Source organism: Tenrec ecaudatus, chromosome 1 (genome assembly GCF_050624435.1).
Source record: "Tenrec ecaudatus isolate mTenEca1 chromosome 1, mTenEca1.hap1, whole genome shotgun sequence".
Taxonomy (NCBI): Eukaryota; Metazoa; Chordata; class Mammalia; order Afrosoricida; family Tenrecidae; genus Tenrec; species Tenrec ecaudatus.
This window is the reverse complement of record NC_134530.1, coordinates 94,781,142-94,793,031: the sequence shown is the minus strand read 5'-3', so window position 1 is coordinate 94,793,031 and position 11,890 is coordinate 94,781,142. Positions and strand designations below refer to the sequence as shown.

Genomic DNA, 11,890 nt, shown 5'->3' with positions numbered 1-11,890 from the left:
CGTCCCCTGTCAGCCATAGCCTTCTGTCACCCAAATGCTCACGCTTTAGGCTCTGGTACTAACCCTGCCTTTGACTTCAAATTATCTACTTCACCTTGGTGACTGGTGATGGTGTGCTTCTTCCATGAGGATGTAGTGGACATCTCATTTAGATGGCTGCATGTTTGGAGACAAGTTTTAAGATCCAGGAGCTATTTTATCTAATAGGCAAGCATTTTCTTCACCACTTTTGCTATAGCACCTGTCTCCTCTACGCTACTTTCCTGAGGATGGGTTTCAAGCAGGGTCATGATGTAAGAACTAATTGTTCTGAAGTTGGAGCTAGGATTTAGTGTAAGCCCCAAACCATGCCTGGATCTATGATTTTGTTATTGTTGTTGTTTTTATTTACTATTACTTGAGAATTAACAAACATGTCATGTCATTGCATTGTTCAATCACGTCAGGCAGAATTGTACCATCGCTTCCAAAATCACTTTCCAAACATACTGTTTCTTCCTGGATTCCTTGACATCATCTCTTTTACCTCCCAAGCCCCTTCCTAAGCAGCCCTCCCCCTTGAAATCTTTGTTCTACTTGCTGTCCCCATAGGTGCATAAATCCTGGGATTCATGTACTGAAAAACAGAAAAACATATATCACAACCTCAAGAGGGTTATCTCCAATGGCATAGCACCTCTTAGATACACCCTAATATCAACAAACAAAACCCAAATAAAACAGAATGACCGTCACAGGTCTTCATACACCATTTAGGGCATTGATGTAGCAAAACCCATTTGACGGCCTACTAACAACTCACCAATCATGGTGCAGCTTTCTTCTGCTTCCTCAGACACCATCTATTTTCTGACTTAAGCCCTCACATTCTAGGCGCATCTAAGGTAGAGTCCACTTCACCCAGTGGAGTTCCCGAGTGGGCTCCCGAGTGCAGCCTCTGGAGAATGCTGTGCACCTTGAAGATCCAGGATTCAGTGTCCTAGCACACCCTGATGTCAGACCAGGGTCCTGGGACACATTCAGATGCCCGGGTCAATGTGGTCCATCAAAGTCCCCCCACCCCCTGAATCTCCCAAAGCATTTCCAGGTCTTCTTCCCCACACGTGGAAGTCAGTCCTCCCTCTTTTCCAACTAGCAGATAGGCCTTTGTGTCCCCCCCCCCCGCCCCCACATGTTTGCTCCTTTCCCTCTCCTGCACTGTTCATCCCATCTGTATCCATCCTGCCTCTGTCTGCTTGTCTGGCGGACCTCATCACAGATTTACATGTCAACATCTTCCCTCCCACACCCTTGGACCATTTGATCGCAGATGATGTGAGATGCCCTCTGACCTAGTGACCTCAAAATACTTACCCAGAGCAGATGGTGTATGGCCCATTGGCATCGGTCAGTCTCTCTACCAGACAGTGTGGCCCCCTGACCAGCAGACTGGAGGCCGTACAACTCTGAACGTGTGCCCCTTTTGTTGCTTGTCCCCGCAGCAGTGGACACATATGGTATGTGTCCCTTGCGCTTGACTAACTTCACCGAGCACAATGCCTTCCAGATCCTTCCACACGTTGAAGAGTTTCCTGGTTTCGTGGCTGTTTTTAGGGATGTGTAGTATTCCATTGTGTGACTGCACCAGCGTTTCTTTATACAGTCATACACGGATGGGAATTTAGGCTGTTTCCTGCTTCTTGTTATTGTGAACGGTGCTGCAATGAACATGGGGGAGAAGTGTCTGCTGATTAATCTGCTTTTTAATTCCTTTGGGTATCATATGATATTTCAATGTCATCTGTTTTAGGTATCACCATATCGTCTTCCCCAGTGGCTGTACATACCTTGAAGCCCACCTGCAGTGGACACAAGTTCCCATCTCACCACACCCTCTTCAGCATTTGTTGTTCTCAGTTGCAGTATAACTTTTGACTAAGAATTTAATCAGTGCTACAGAATGTCCCTAACATTCTGGATACTAAAAAGTTTATTATCTGGGGATTGTGATTCTATAGTGTGTATCAGTAGGCTGTACACGGTGCATGTGCGTGTCTGTGGTGAAGTGAAGCTACCACGGCTCTTCTATCCCTGTCTTTCTAGTTCCCATCAAATGGTTGGTGAGGTCATCTAAACGGTGTGTGTTAAACACTAAGGGAGGACATTGGTTGGTTTTCCCATTCCAATGGGCACGGAAGTGAGCCATCTCGAAAGCAAGAAGAGAGGGAGTCCCATGACCATCAAGAAAGAAGAGCTACCAGTGGAGCGTAGGCAAGAGCCCTGGCTGAAGTGGCAGAAGCGGCAGGGCACCAGAAACAGCAGCACTGAGACCGTATGCAGCAGCAGAGGGGCTTGTCTGGAGACCATGAGCCAGAGCAGGGGAACCACACCAAGCCGTGAGATAGAGTAGTGGACTTCCCAGCCCACAGAACAGGGCAGAACCCAAGGGACTACATGGCTGAGAGACCCAGGCCTGGAGAGAACCACGCTTGCCGACATGGTTGAGAAGAGGCATTGCTGATGGAAGAATGGTACCGTTATCATCTTGTAACGTCCTAGCTTCCCTAATAAATTCCACAGTTATGAATATCGTCTGTGATTTCTGCACGGCCGTTATGACAAATGATTGAGCCCAACAGAAGAGCAAAGCACTATGGGAGGGATGATTGGTGTCAGACTCGGGTAAAGAAAGGTGGAGGGTGGAACATGCCTGCCCTCCGAGGCCTTGTGGAACTGGCCTTGAGCTGCTGTGGAATTGGATTCTCCTTCTCCTTCGTGTAGCCAGAGGAAGGAAGACAGACGTGGGTCCTTGACTTTCTTTCATTCAGGGCCCAGCCTGCAATCCCATTTGTGGCACAAGAGGGATCGCACTCATCGTGGGGCTAGCTTCTGCGCCTGGGGAATAAACTAAGTACTTGTTACCTCATCCCAACCCAAAACTGCACCGCGGCCAAGTGGATTCCAACTCACAGTGGCCCTGTGGGACAAGCTGGAATTGCTGCTGGGAGTTCCCAAGACTGTCCAATCTGAGGGGACGAGGAAGCATTCTCTTTCTCCTGGGAGTAGCTGGGAATTTCAAACTGCAGCCTTTTCAGTGAGCACCCCAATGTATAAGACATAACCTCTTTTCTTTTAAAAAAAACAACTATGCAGTCGAGTTTCCCACATTTGGGGAAACTGCAGGCAGTGGTCAGCCCACCAGGAGTGCGATGGACGAGCCTTGCTCTGGGAAAACCACCTTCAGGATGATGGTATCTCCCTGCCAAGTAAGTATAACAACACAGCATCTTCCAGCAAATGCTTTACTTCTTTCTCAAGTGTTAGCTGCAGAGAGGAGTTTTAAGATTTTTTTTTTAAATTCTACATTTCCAGGAAAATAGAAAAGGCAAAAAGAATGACAATAGAGGGAAATGAGAGTAACTGATTCTAGTTCCTCTCACTGGATCCTCTCCCTTCCCTAACCTTTCTGCCCTGCCACGGCTTCGGCATAAATCAGTTTTATACACATACATATTTGGTGATTCATTCGGGCTTTTCCTAACAATAGTATGTGGGAAATCATTAGGAGAGGAAACACCTGGTTGGACCAAACCCCAATGGCCACTTCCCTGAAGGCATTTTCAAGTAAGGAGAAGCTCAGGAGCCTGTTTCTATGGATGCGTAGCACCATTATGGGGCTAGAGGTCAGAGGGGAAAGTCAACTTTCCGAATCAGAAGAGAAAAAAAGAAGTCGACATGATTTGTTTGGGGAGGAGGTATTGACCTTGGGAAAGCTGGAAATGAACATTTTTGTCTAGAGATTGACATAGGAAATGCATATTTGTGAACGTGGACTTTACATCTTCCCACTTGGTGGATGGGAGGAGAGCACCAGTGGGAGTCCAGAGACAGAAAGTCAAGTTGGGTGGGTGGGTTGCCTGTCAATTCCTCAGGTGTGAAGCAAGTAAGAGGTGAGATGGGGGGATTTTCCCAGGCTCATTGAAAAAACAGGAGCAGAGGATGTACACTGGTACAGATAGGAACTGGAAACACAGGGAATCCAGGGCGGATCATCCCTTCAGGCCCAGTGGTGAGAGTGGTCATACCGGGAGGGTGGAGGGAGGGTAGGTCGGAAAGGGGAAACGAATTATAAAGATCTACATATAACCTCCTCCCTGGGGGACGGAGAACAGAAAAGTGGGTGAAGGGAGAAGTCAGACAGTGCAAGATATGACAAAATAATAATTTATAAATTATCAACGGTTTATAATTTATAAATTATTCATGAGGGAGGCAGGAGGTAAAAAAATGAGGAGCTGATGCCAGGGGCTTAGGTGGAAAGCAAATGTTTTGAGAATGATGAGGGCAATGAATGTACAGATGTGCTTTACACAATTGATGTATGGATTGTGATGAGTTGTATGAGCCCCTAATAAAATTATTTTTTAAAGTAAACTAGATGTTAGAAATAATAAAAAGAAAAAATAGGAGCAAAGGGGTACTTTGGAGACCTCTTGGCACCACCATCAAACTATGGGCCTGCTAAGGAGGTGAGAGTTGATAGCCACCAAAGGGCCTTTCTGGAGAAAAACCTGGCCATTTGTTTCCATAAAGTCCTCTGGGGCAGGTCTACTCTGTCACATGGAGTTTCAATGAGTGGATGTCCTTTCCTGTTGGGAACCGGACATTATCAGCCTGACAAAACCGACTCCATATTGCCTGCCCGGCAGCCTCAACCTTATCTTATCCTGACACACACCAGATGGCCCACCCTTGTCTGCTCCAGCACCAGACATTCCAACCGTAGATTTGTGTCTGTCTGCCCTGTGTGCTCTATACCCCCTCCCTTCCTTTTTTACCTTCCCTTGGAATTCCTTTGTTTGCCTCACCCTTTTAAAAGAGGCTTGTGTAGCAATAAACTGAGACCTTGACAAGAATCTGCTTGGTCTCGCTCCTCTCTCTCGCCCGTTTCTCTTTCAGGCTGGGTCCCCCTCGGAAACCCCTCGAATAACTGAGTCCTGCTTGTCCGGGGCACTTTCCGAGATAACCTACATGCTCGTCAAGAGCTTTCTTAATCTGAGTGCATCTTTGGGCTCCTTGTTTCTCCAGCTCCTCCGTCTTAGCCATATGTCCACAATCTTGGGTGGAGGCACCAAAGTAAAGATCAAGCGTTGGGTGGGTAAAAGGTGGGTTCATATGTGTATAACAGGTACATTTCAACAACAACAAAATAGGTACATTTCAAACTGAAATGATTGAACCTGGAATGGGGAGGAATGGATGGAGTTATTCAATTTGGCTGTAACAATGGGATAATTTGGAGTTTGTCGATCAATTTTTGAAATTTTTAAGATTCTTGACATTTTTCCTTAGAAGCTACCTACTCACCTTCATGTGATGGCAGGTAAATTGTCATCACGTTTCAAAATAAAGAGTCGTCTTTCCCTCCCCTTCTTGTGGCACAAAGTGGCCAAGTGTATATGTTGGCAGGCTTAATGGTTTTATCTTTTAGTGATGAGTTTCAAAATCGATTTTCACAGATTTGAAATTCATTTGTTAGCAATTTTTATTTTTAAAATGTAAAAGCAAGTATTCCTTTGTATTGGTACCTGGAATATAAGATGAATAAACCAATTATTTCATTTTTGGATAAGAATTCATCATTTACTGACTACAAATGGGTGCATAAGCAAATGTGAAGAAAGCTGATGGTGCCCGGCTATTCAAAGATCTAGCATCTGGGGTCTTAAAGGCTTGAAGATAAACAAGTGGCCATTTAGCTCAGAAGCAACAAAGCCCACATGGAAGAAGCACACAAGCCTGTGTGATCACAAGGTATTAGGCATCAAAGAACAAAAAAATTATATCATTGTGAAGGAGGAGGAGTGCAGATTGGGCACCCAAGACCCATCTGTAGGCAACTGGACATCGTCTTAAAGAAGGGTCACAGGGAGAAGATGAGCCAATCAGGGTGCAGTTTAGCACTGATGAAGCATACAACTTTACTCTAGCTCTTAAATGCTCCCCCCCACCTCCACTATCATGATCCCAATTCTACCTTACAAATACAGCTAGACCAAAGGATGTACACTGGTACAGAAGGAAGTGGAAACACAGGGCGGATGATCTCTTCAGGACCAGTGGTAAGAGCGGCAATACCAGGAGGGTGGAGGGAGGTGGGATAGAAAGGGGGAACCAATTACAAGAATCTATATATAACGTCCTCCCTGGGGGATGGGCAACAGAAGAGTGGGTGAAAGGAGATGTTATGCAATGTGAGACATGACAAAATAATGATAATATATAAATTATCAAGGGTTTATGAGGGAGGGGAGAGTAGGGAGGGAGGGGGAAAATGAGGAACTGATAGCAAGGGCTCAAGTAGAAAGAAAATGGTTTGAGAATGATGATGGCAACAAATGTACAAATGTGCTTGACACATTGGATGTATGTATGGATTGTGATAAGAGTTGTACAAGCCCCCCATAAAATGATTTAAGAAAAAGGATTAATCATTTAGCAGATGCAGGGAGTGTTTGCTATGTGTTCAATACGGTGCTTACTGAGTAGATAGAGGTATAAGGTGTAGGCTTTGACTTCAAGGGCTTTATAATGTCAATATTTGAACTGATAATGAACATTCGAATAAATAATAGAAGCAAACTACCTACTTTTAAATATTTGCTCAGATCTGCTCATTGAGAGTTTTCAAGACTGATTTCCTTTCCCTGAACTGTTCCTTTTGTAAACATTTCGATGAAGAAGTCTTCTGCACCAAGACTAGCATGTTTGCAACAGTTAAAATTTTAGTCTCAAAGGCACTAACTGCTTAAAAAAATTAAAAAAGGAAATAGTGCTCCCAAGAGTAACTTTTGAGTTAGCTGTTACTATTTTAGGAATGACTTAGACTCAGGTGGGTTTTTGAAGCTGGCTCTGTTACCCTGGGCTTCTTCTTTGAAGTCACCACTTCTCTGCAGTGAAGCCCGTGGATGATTTATGGCAGGAGGGACAGGGAATTTCTGTCAGCTCCAACTGGAAAGTTCTTTTTGCTCTTTTTCATTTTGCTCTTTTTTTTTTTTTACAAGGAAACTGTCACTTCAGAATTTATGAGCTGGTAATTAAGAACATACACCCAAATGTCTCTTGAAAATAATCTTACTAAGTCTAGATTTAGCAAGAGCCATGTTTCATAATAATTCATTCAACCTTATATTTCTTCCCTTGAGTAAAATCATCATTACAGATTGCGGTAGTTACATAAACTCGTGCCAACTTGAGGATGTTAAGAGGTGGAGTCTAGCCTGTCACTCAGGCTAGGCCTGGCCTGTACACGAGGAGCTGGACCACACTCTCTGCTTCACATTCCTGTTGACAAACCACATAGAGCCATGTTGATGGCAGTCAGAGCCCTGGAGATGCTTCCACCACCACTGGATCCATAAGACTTTTCACCCACTGGCCTGTGATCTTCTTGCATTCCGCATCATTGCGAGTGGCAACAGGAGTCTGAAGAGGAATTTATAGACTGGTATCAGACATATGGGCTATGTCAGATTTATGGACTTGATCTGGACTGGGCTGGGATGCTTTCTTAATATCCAATGACCCTTTGATATAAAACCCTCTCTTACACACATATGGATGTCAATGAATTTGTTTCCTACTTAACCCTGACTCCGCACAAATGAACTAGGAGACCCTTCCCACACCCCTCCCCCACACATACAAACCCACTGCTGTGGAGTTACCGTGGAGTCCGTCCCCACTCCATGCAGGCCTTCCAAGATGCATCTGTGTCCACTCTGAGTGCTAGCTGCCCCACGGATAGGTAAGTGCCTAATAATTTGTGTCACCCGGAGACAATGAAAACCTGAAGTTTTGAAATCGGATAATGGCAATGGAATAAAAGAAAGGACCAGAAAGATGTTGTTCTCTGGAGGTCTCCATATCCCCACTGTTCCTGGAACGAGATGAATGGCTGTTGGTCCATTCTAACCCTCAGGTTCTATCAACTAGAGATTCTTTGACCACATCTGGAACCCAACTTTCAGGTGACAGCATTCCCCCACCTGTAAGTACGTATGCCCATGATTTAGATGTATTTACACATATTTAAGAAGTAAGACTAGCTCTCCTGCTCCCAGTCAATATGTCAATTGAAAAGGGATAATCATATTATTTACATGAGTATAATATTAATGTTTACTGATACTCCAGAATAAAAAGAGAGGAATGTTTCTCATGATAGTTTCCATGATATTTACAGCCTCTCTAAGGCCTGCCTCACTGCTTCATAAGACATTGAAGTTCAGTTTCTATTCACTGAACTCACAATCGAAATGTAATAAAAAATTCAGAAGTAAAAACATGAGTCAACTAAAGGGGGGAAATAACAAAATAATCCAATAATTCAGTGTGGAAGATACTGGATTGCTGAATACATTTCCTAGGTTCCAAAGTGATTGTCGGCATAAATGAAGACACACATTGTGAAGGAGCCCTAGGCAGGTAAACGTATGAAGACCACTGGTGACCGCATGGAGGCAGGTACGCAGAAGGGAATGAGATGGTCTGGAGATGCTGAGCAAGCTTCATAACGAATTCATGAGATAGCTGCTAGTCAATTTATTTTCCCTCTCTTATATAGGTGGGGCACCAGGAGACATTAATCAACTTGCCCAGAGCCAAGGAATCAAACCCAGGCAGACTGGCTCCAGAGCCCTTGTTTCTTAACCAGTACATCTCGCAGCCTTTCTAAATTTGAAGGTGGGATATATATATATATATATATATATATATATATATATATATATATATATATATATATATATATATATATATATATATTTGATACATTAAATTTATGATGGCGACCTACTCCTTTAGCTGTTACTTCCTTTCAATCAAATTTCTTCTTTGTTGTAGGCATCTTCTTTTCCTTCTCCTTCTTAAAAAAAACAACACTAAGACTTGGTCTAGAAAAACGTCTAGCATCTGTAGAAAATTTGCCCCTCTTCAGGAATATAAAAGAAGTCATGTTATTTAGTGTTGTCCATTTCCTCCGTAGGAGCTTTGTGGCTTAGTGGTTACTTGTTGGGCTGTGGAGATAGTTAAGGTTTGTTGTGCCAACCTGGCCAATAAACACATGTGGGGTTAATTGAAGGGCATAGAGCTTCAGTGAGCCTCACCTTTCTAGTTCTCTGGTCTCTTGCTTTCTGGTGGTTGGACCAGGGTGCAGCTGCCTTAGCCAATTCCTTGCCTCAGTTGGTAAGGCTCACTTCCTGTGAGACATTCATGAGGAGAAGCCACCTGGACCTACCCTGATGCAGCCCTGGGTGCTGGAACAGCCACATGGAGACCCCCGCCAGTGCTGAGATGCTTACAAGCTCACTGACTCGGCTTTCCTCCTGCAGTCCACGTCATTGTGTGTGTTTTGTGAGATGGAGGAGGACTTTGTGGATTGGTGTGGGACATATGGGTTAATGTTGGACTTGCGGAATTGGACAGCACTGGATTGGGATGTTTTCTTAATGAAAACTTTATATAAAACTCTCTCTTATACATGAGTTTCTGTGGATTTGTTTCCCTAGTTTACCCAGACTAACATAGGTGCCATCTGCAAGGTCAGCAGTTTGAAACTACCAGCTCCTCTAGGGGAGAAAGATGGGGCTTTCTACTCCCGGAGAGTGCTACAGTCTATGAGACCCATAAGGGCAGTCTACCCTACCTGTAGGTTGCTATGAGTCAGCACTGATGTCATTGAGCTAGAGAATTCTTTTGTTATTTTTCTCTGTGGTGGACAATTATCCATTCAAGTTGTTGAGTATTGGGAATGTAAAAAATTTATTAGATAGAGTTCCTATTTAAAGGCACATATAGTATAGAGTAAGGCAAGTCAAGTTAATGTCTTGATGGAAAGTGTGAGAAGTGGTAGGACAGAAATACACCTATAACACAGTCTATTTAAGAAAGTTCACAGGAGTCTTAAATTGCCTGTGTTGGGGCTTACAGGATAACTGGAAGTCAGGAGTTTGTGGAATGGAAGAAGGACATTCGAGAAAGCAGAGGGCACAGCCAGAGCAAAGCAGAAATGCAATGGTCAATGCAACACGTTTGTATCCCATGGAACGACACCTTGCTCTGTGGGACTGAGATGTCAGGTAGATAGGAAGAAGCGGGAGAGCTTAAAGACCGAGAGGCCACATCATAAGCAGCCTTGCATGATAAATCAAGGGCTGATATTGATCATGAAAAATGTGAGCAGAGGAGTGGAAGCTTTTTTTTTTTTTTTGAGGAATAGAAGCTTTCTTTAAAGCATCACTCAGACATATGTGGAGGGTATAAAAATAGAATGGATCAAATGTATAGATGAGTTCTGACATCCTTGACCTAATCCTGGCAACAGGTTTTGATATACTGTGCTGAAGCATAGTAATGTCGGTATACAAGAGGACTTAAAATGAAAAGAGTGTTTAGAATGCAGCACCTGCAAGATGAAAGGAGCCTCGGAGCACAGTGGTTAAAGTACGCAGCCACTAACGGAAAGATCAGTAGTTAGGACCCACCGTGCACTTCGCAGGAGAAAGATGGGGCAGTGAGCTTCTGAAACGGTTCACAGCCGTGGAAAACTTTTGGAGGCAGGTTGATTCTTATCCTCCAGGATTGGCTGTGAATTGGAAGTGACTCAATGGCAATGCTGTGTGTGTGTGTGTGTGTGTGTGTGTGTGTGTGCGCGCGCGTGCAGATTTTTAGGGAAATATGAAAGGCATTTTTCCAGGAGATTGATGACCTAAATCCTTGTTTGGGAAACAATTTCATCAGAATGGCTTTAAAAAATAGATTCCTGGTCTTCACTTCGATGAAATCTGTTTGTTTAAAGTTTTTTTTTTTAGTTTCTTCTGCAGTGACACTAAGATTATGCGATTATGAATCCTAAATTCTTTTTTTTTTAGGGAGGGCCACATGGATTTATTTTTGGCTCAGATGCAATACTTGTTTGGAAAATCCTAAATTCTAAAGTTGGAATGTGTGGTTTTGGTTGGAGAAAGGAAGTAAGAGTGAGGATAACTAGACTAACACTTGAATTCCTATGGGAATTCAGGTGGAGTTGGATATTCAGATCTGGAACTCAGAAGAGCGATTGTGCTTGGAAATAGATGTGATACAGCAATGGGTTTGTGGGCAAGAATTAAGAACACGTGACGTGAGGAGAACCACAGTTGAGTGGTCGGGTACACTGGTCTTCAGGGAGTCCACTGAGGAAAGGGACCAGTGGCAAACATGACCAGGAACCTGTGAGGATGCAGGAAGGTGTGGTTGCTGTTACAGAAACCAGAGCAACAGAATGGTTCTGGAGAAAGAGGTGGTCAACATTAGCAACCCTTCTAACCCCTTAAGCAAGATCAGTAGAAGCAGAAAGTGTCCACAAACTTCGAGGAGGCAGCTCTCCCGTGACCTGCGAGGTAGCAATTGGCAGGGAGTAGTTCATAATGACGCCAATGACGTAGGTGCCGATGGGAAGACGATGGAAGAAAGCAGCAGGTATAATAGAGTACTCTGTTAAGAAAATTGATGATAAAAGGAAGAGACAGCAATAGCTGTTAGGGTTATGGAATTCTTTTAAGAGAGAAGCGATTTGAATTTTCTCTCACAAACCAGATTCACTGCCATCCAGTGGATTCCAATTCATAGTCAACCTATAGGTGGGTTTCTGAGGCTGTAACTCTCTATCGGAGGAGAAAGCCCCACCTTTTGATAATGAAAAGGGGCGGGGGGATACATGAGAGAGAGAATAAGCAGAAGTCTCCCTTTAGGAGTAATGGGGGCTAAAAAAAGGGGGTCTGGTTGGGTCAAGGGGTTAAGGGCTCAGCTGCCAGCCTGGAGGTTGCCAGTTTGAGCCCAGCTAGTCCATGGGAACAAGGGGTGGCAGCCA

General features: G+C 44.0%; 1 non-coding gene across 1 annotated transcript; it reads right to left on the bottom strand.

Moving 5' to 3' along the window:
- Window positions 1–3,088: 3,088 nt before the first annotated feature.
- On the bottom strand, window positions 3,089–3,253 carry LOC142438040 (U1 spliceosomal RNA). The gene has a single exon (XR_012782507.1). It is a non-coding gene; the product is annotated as a U1 spliceosomal RNA (small nuclear RNA).
- Window positions 3,254–11,890: the final 8,637 nt, after the last annotated feature.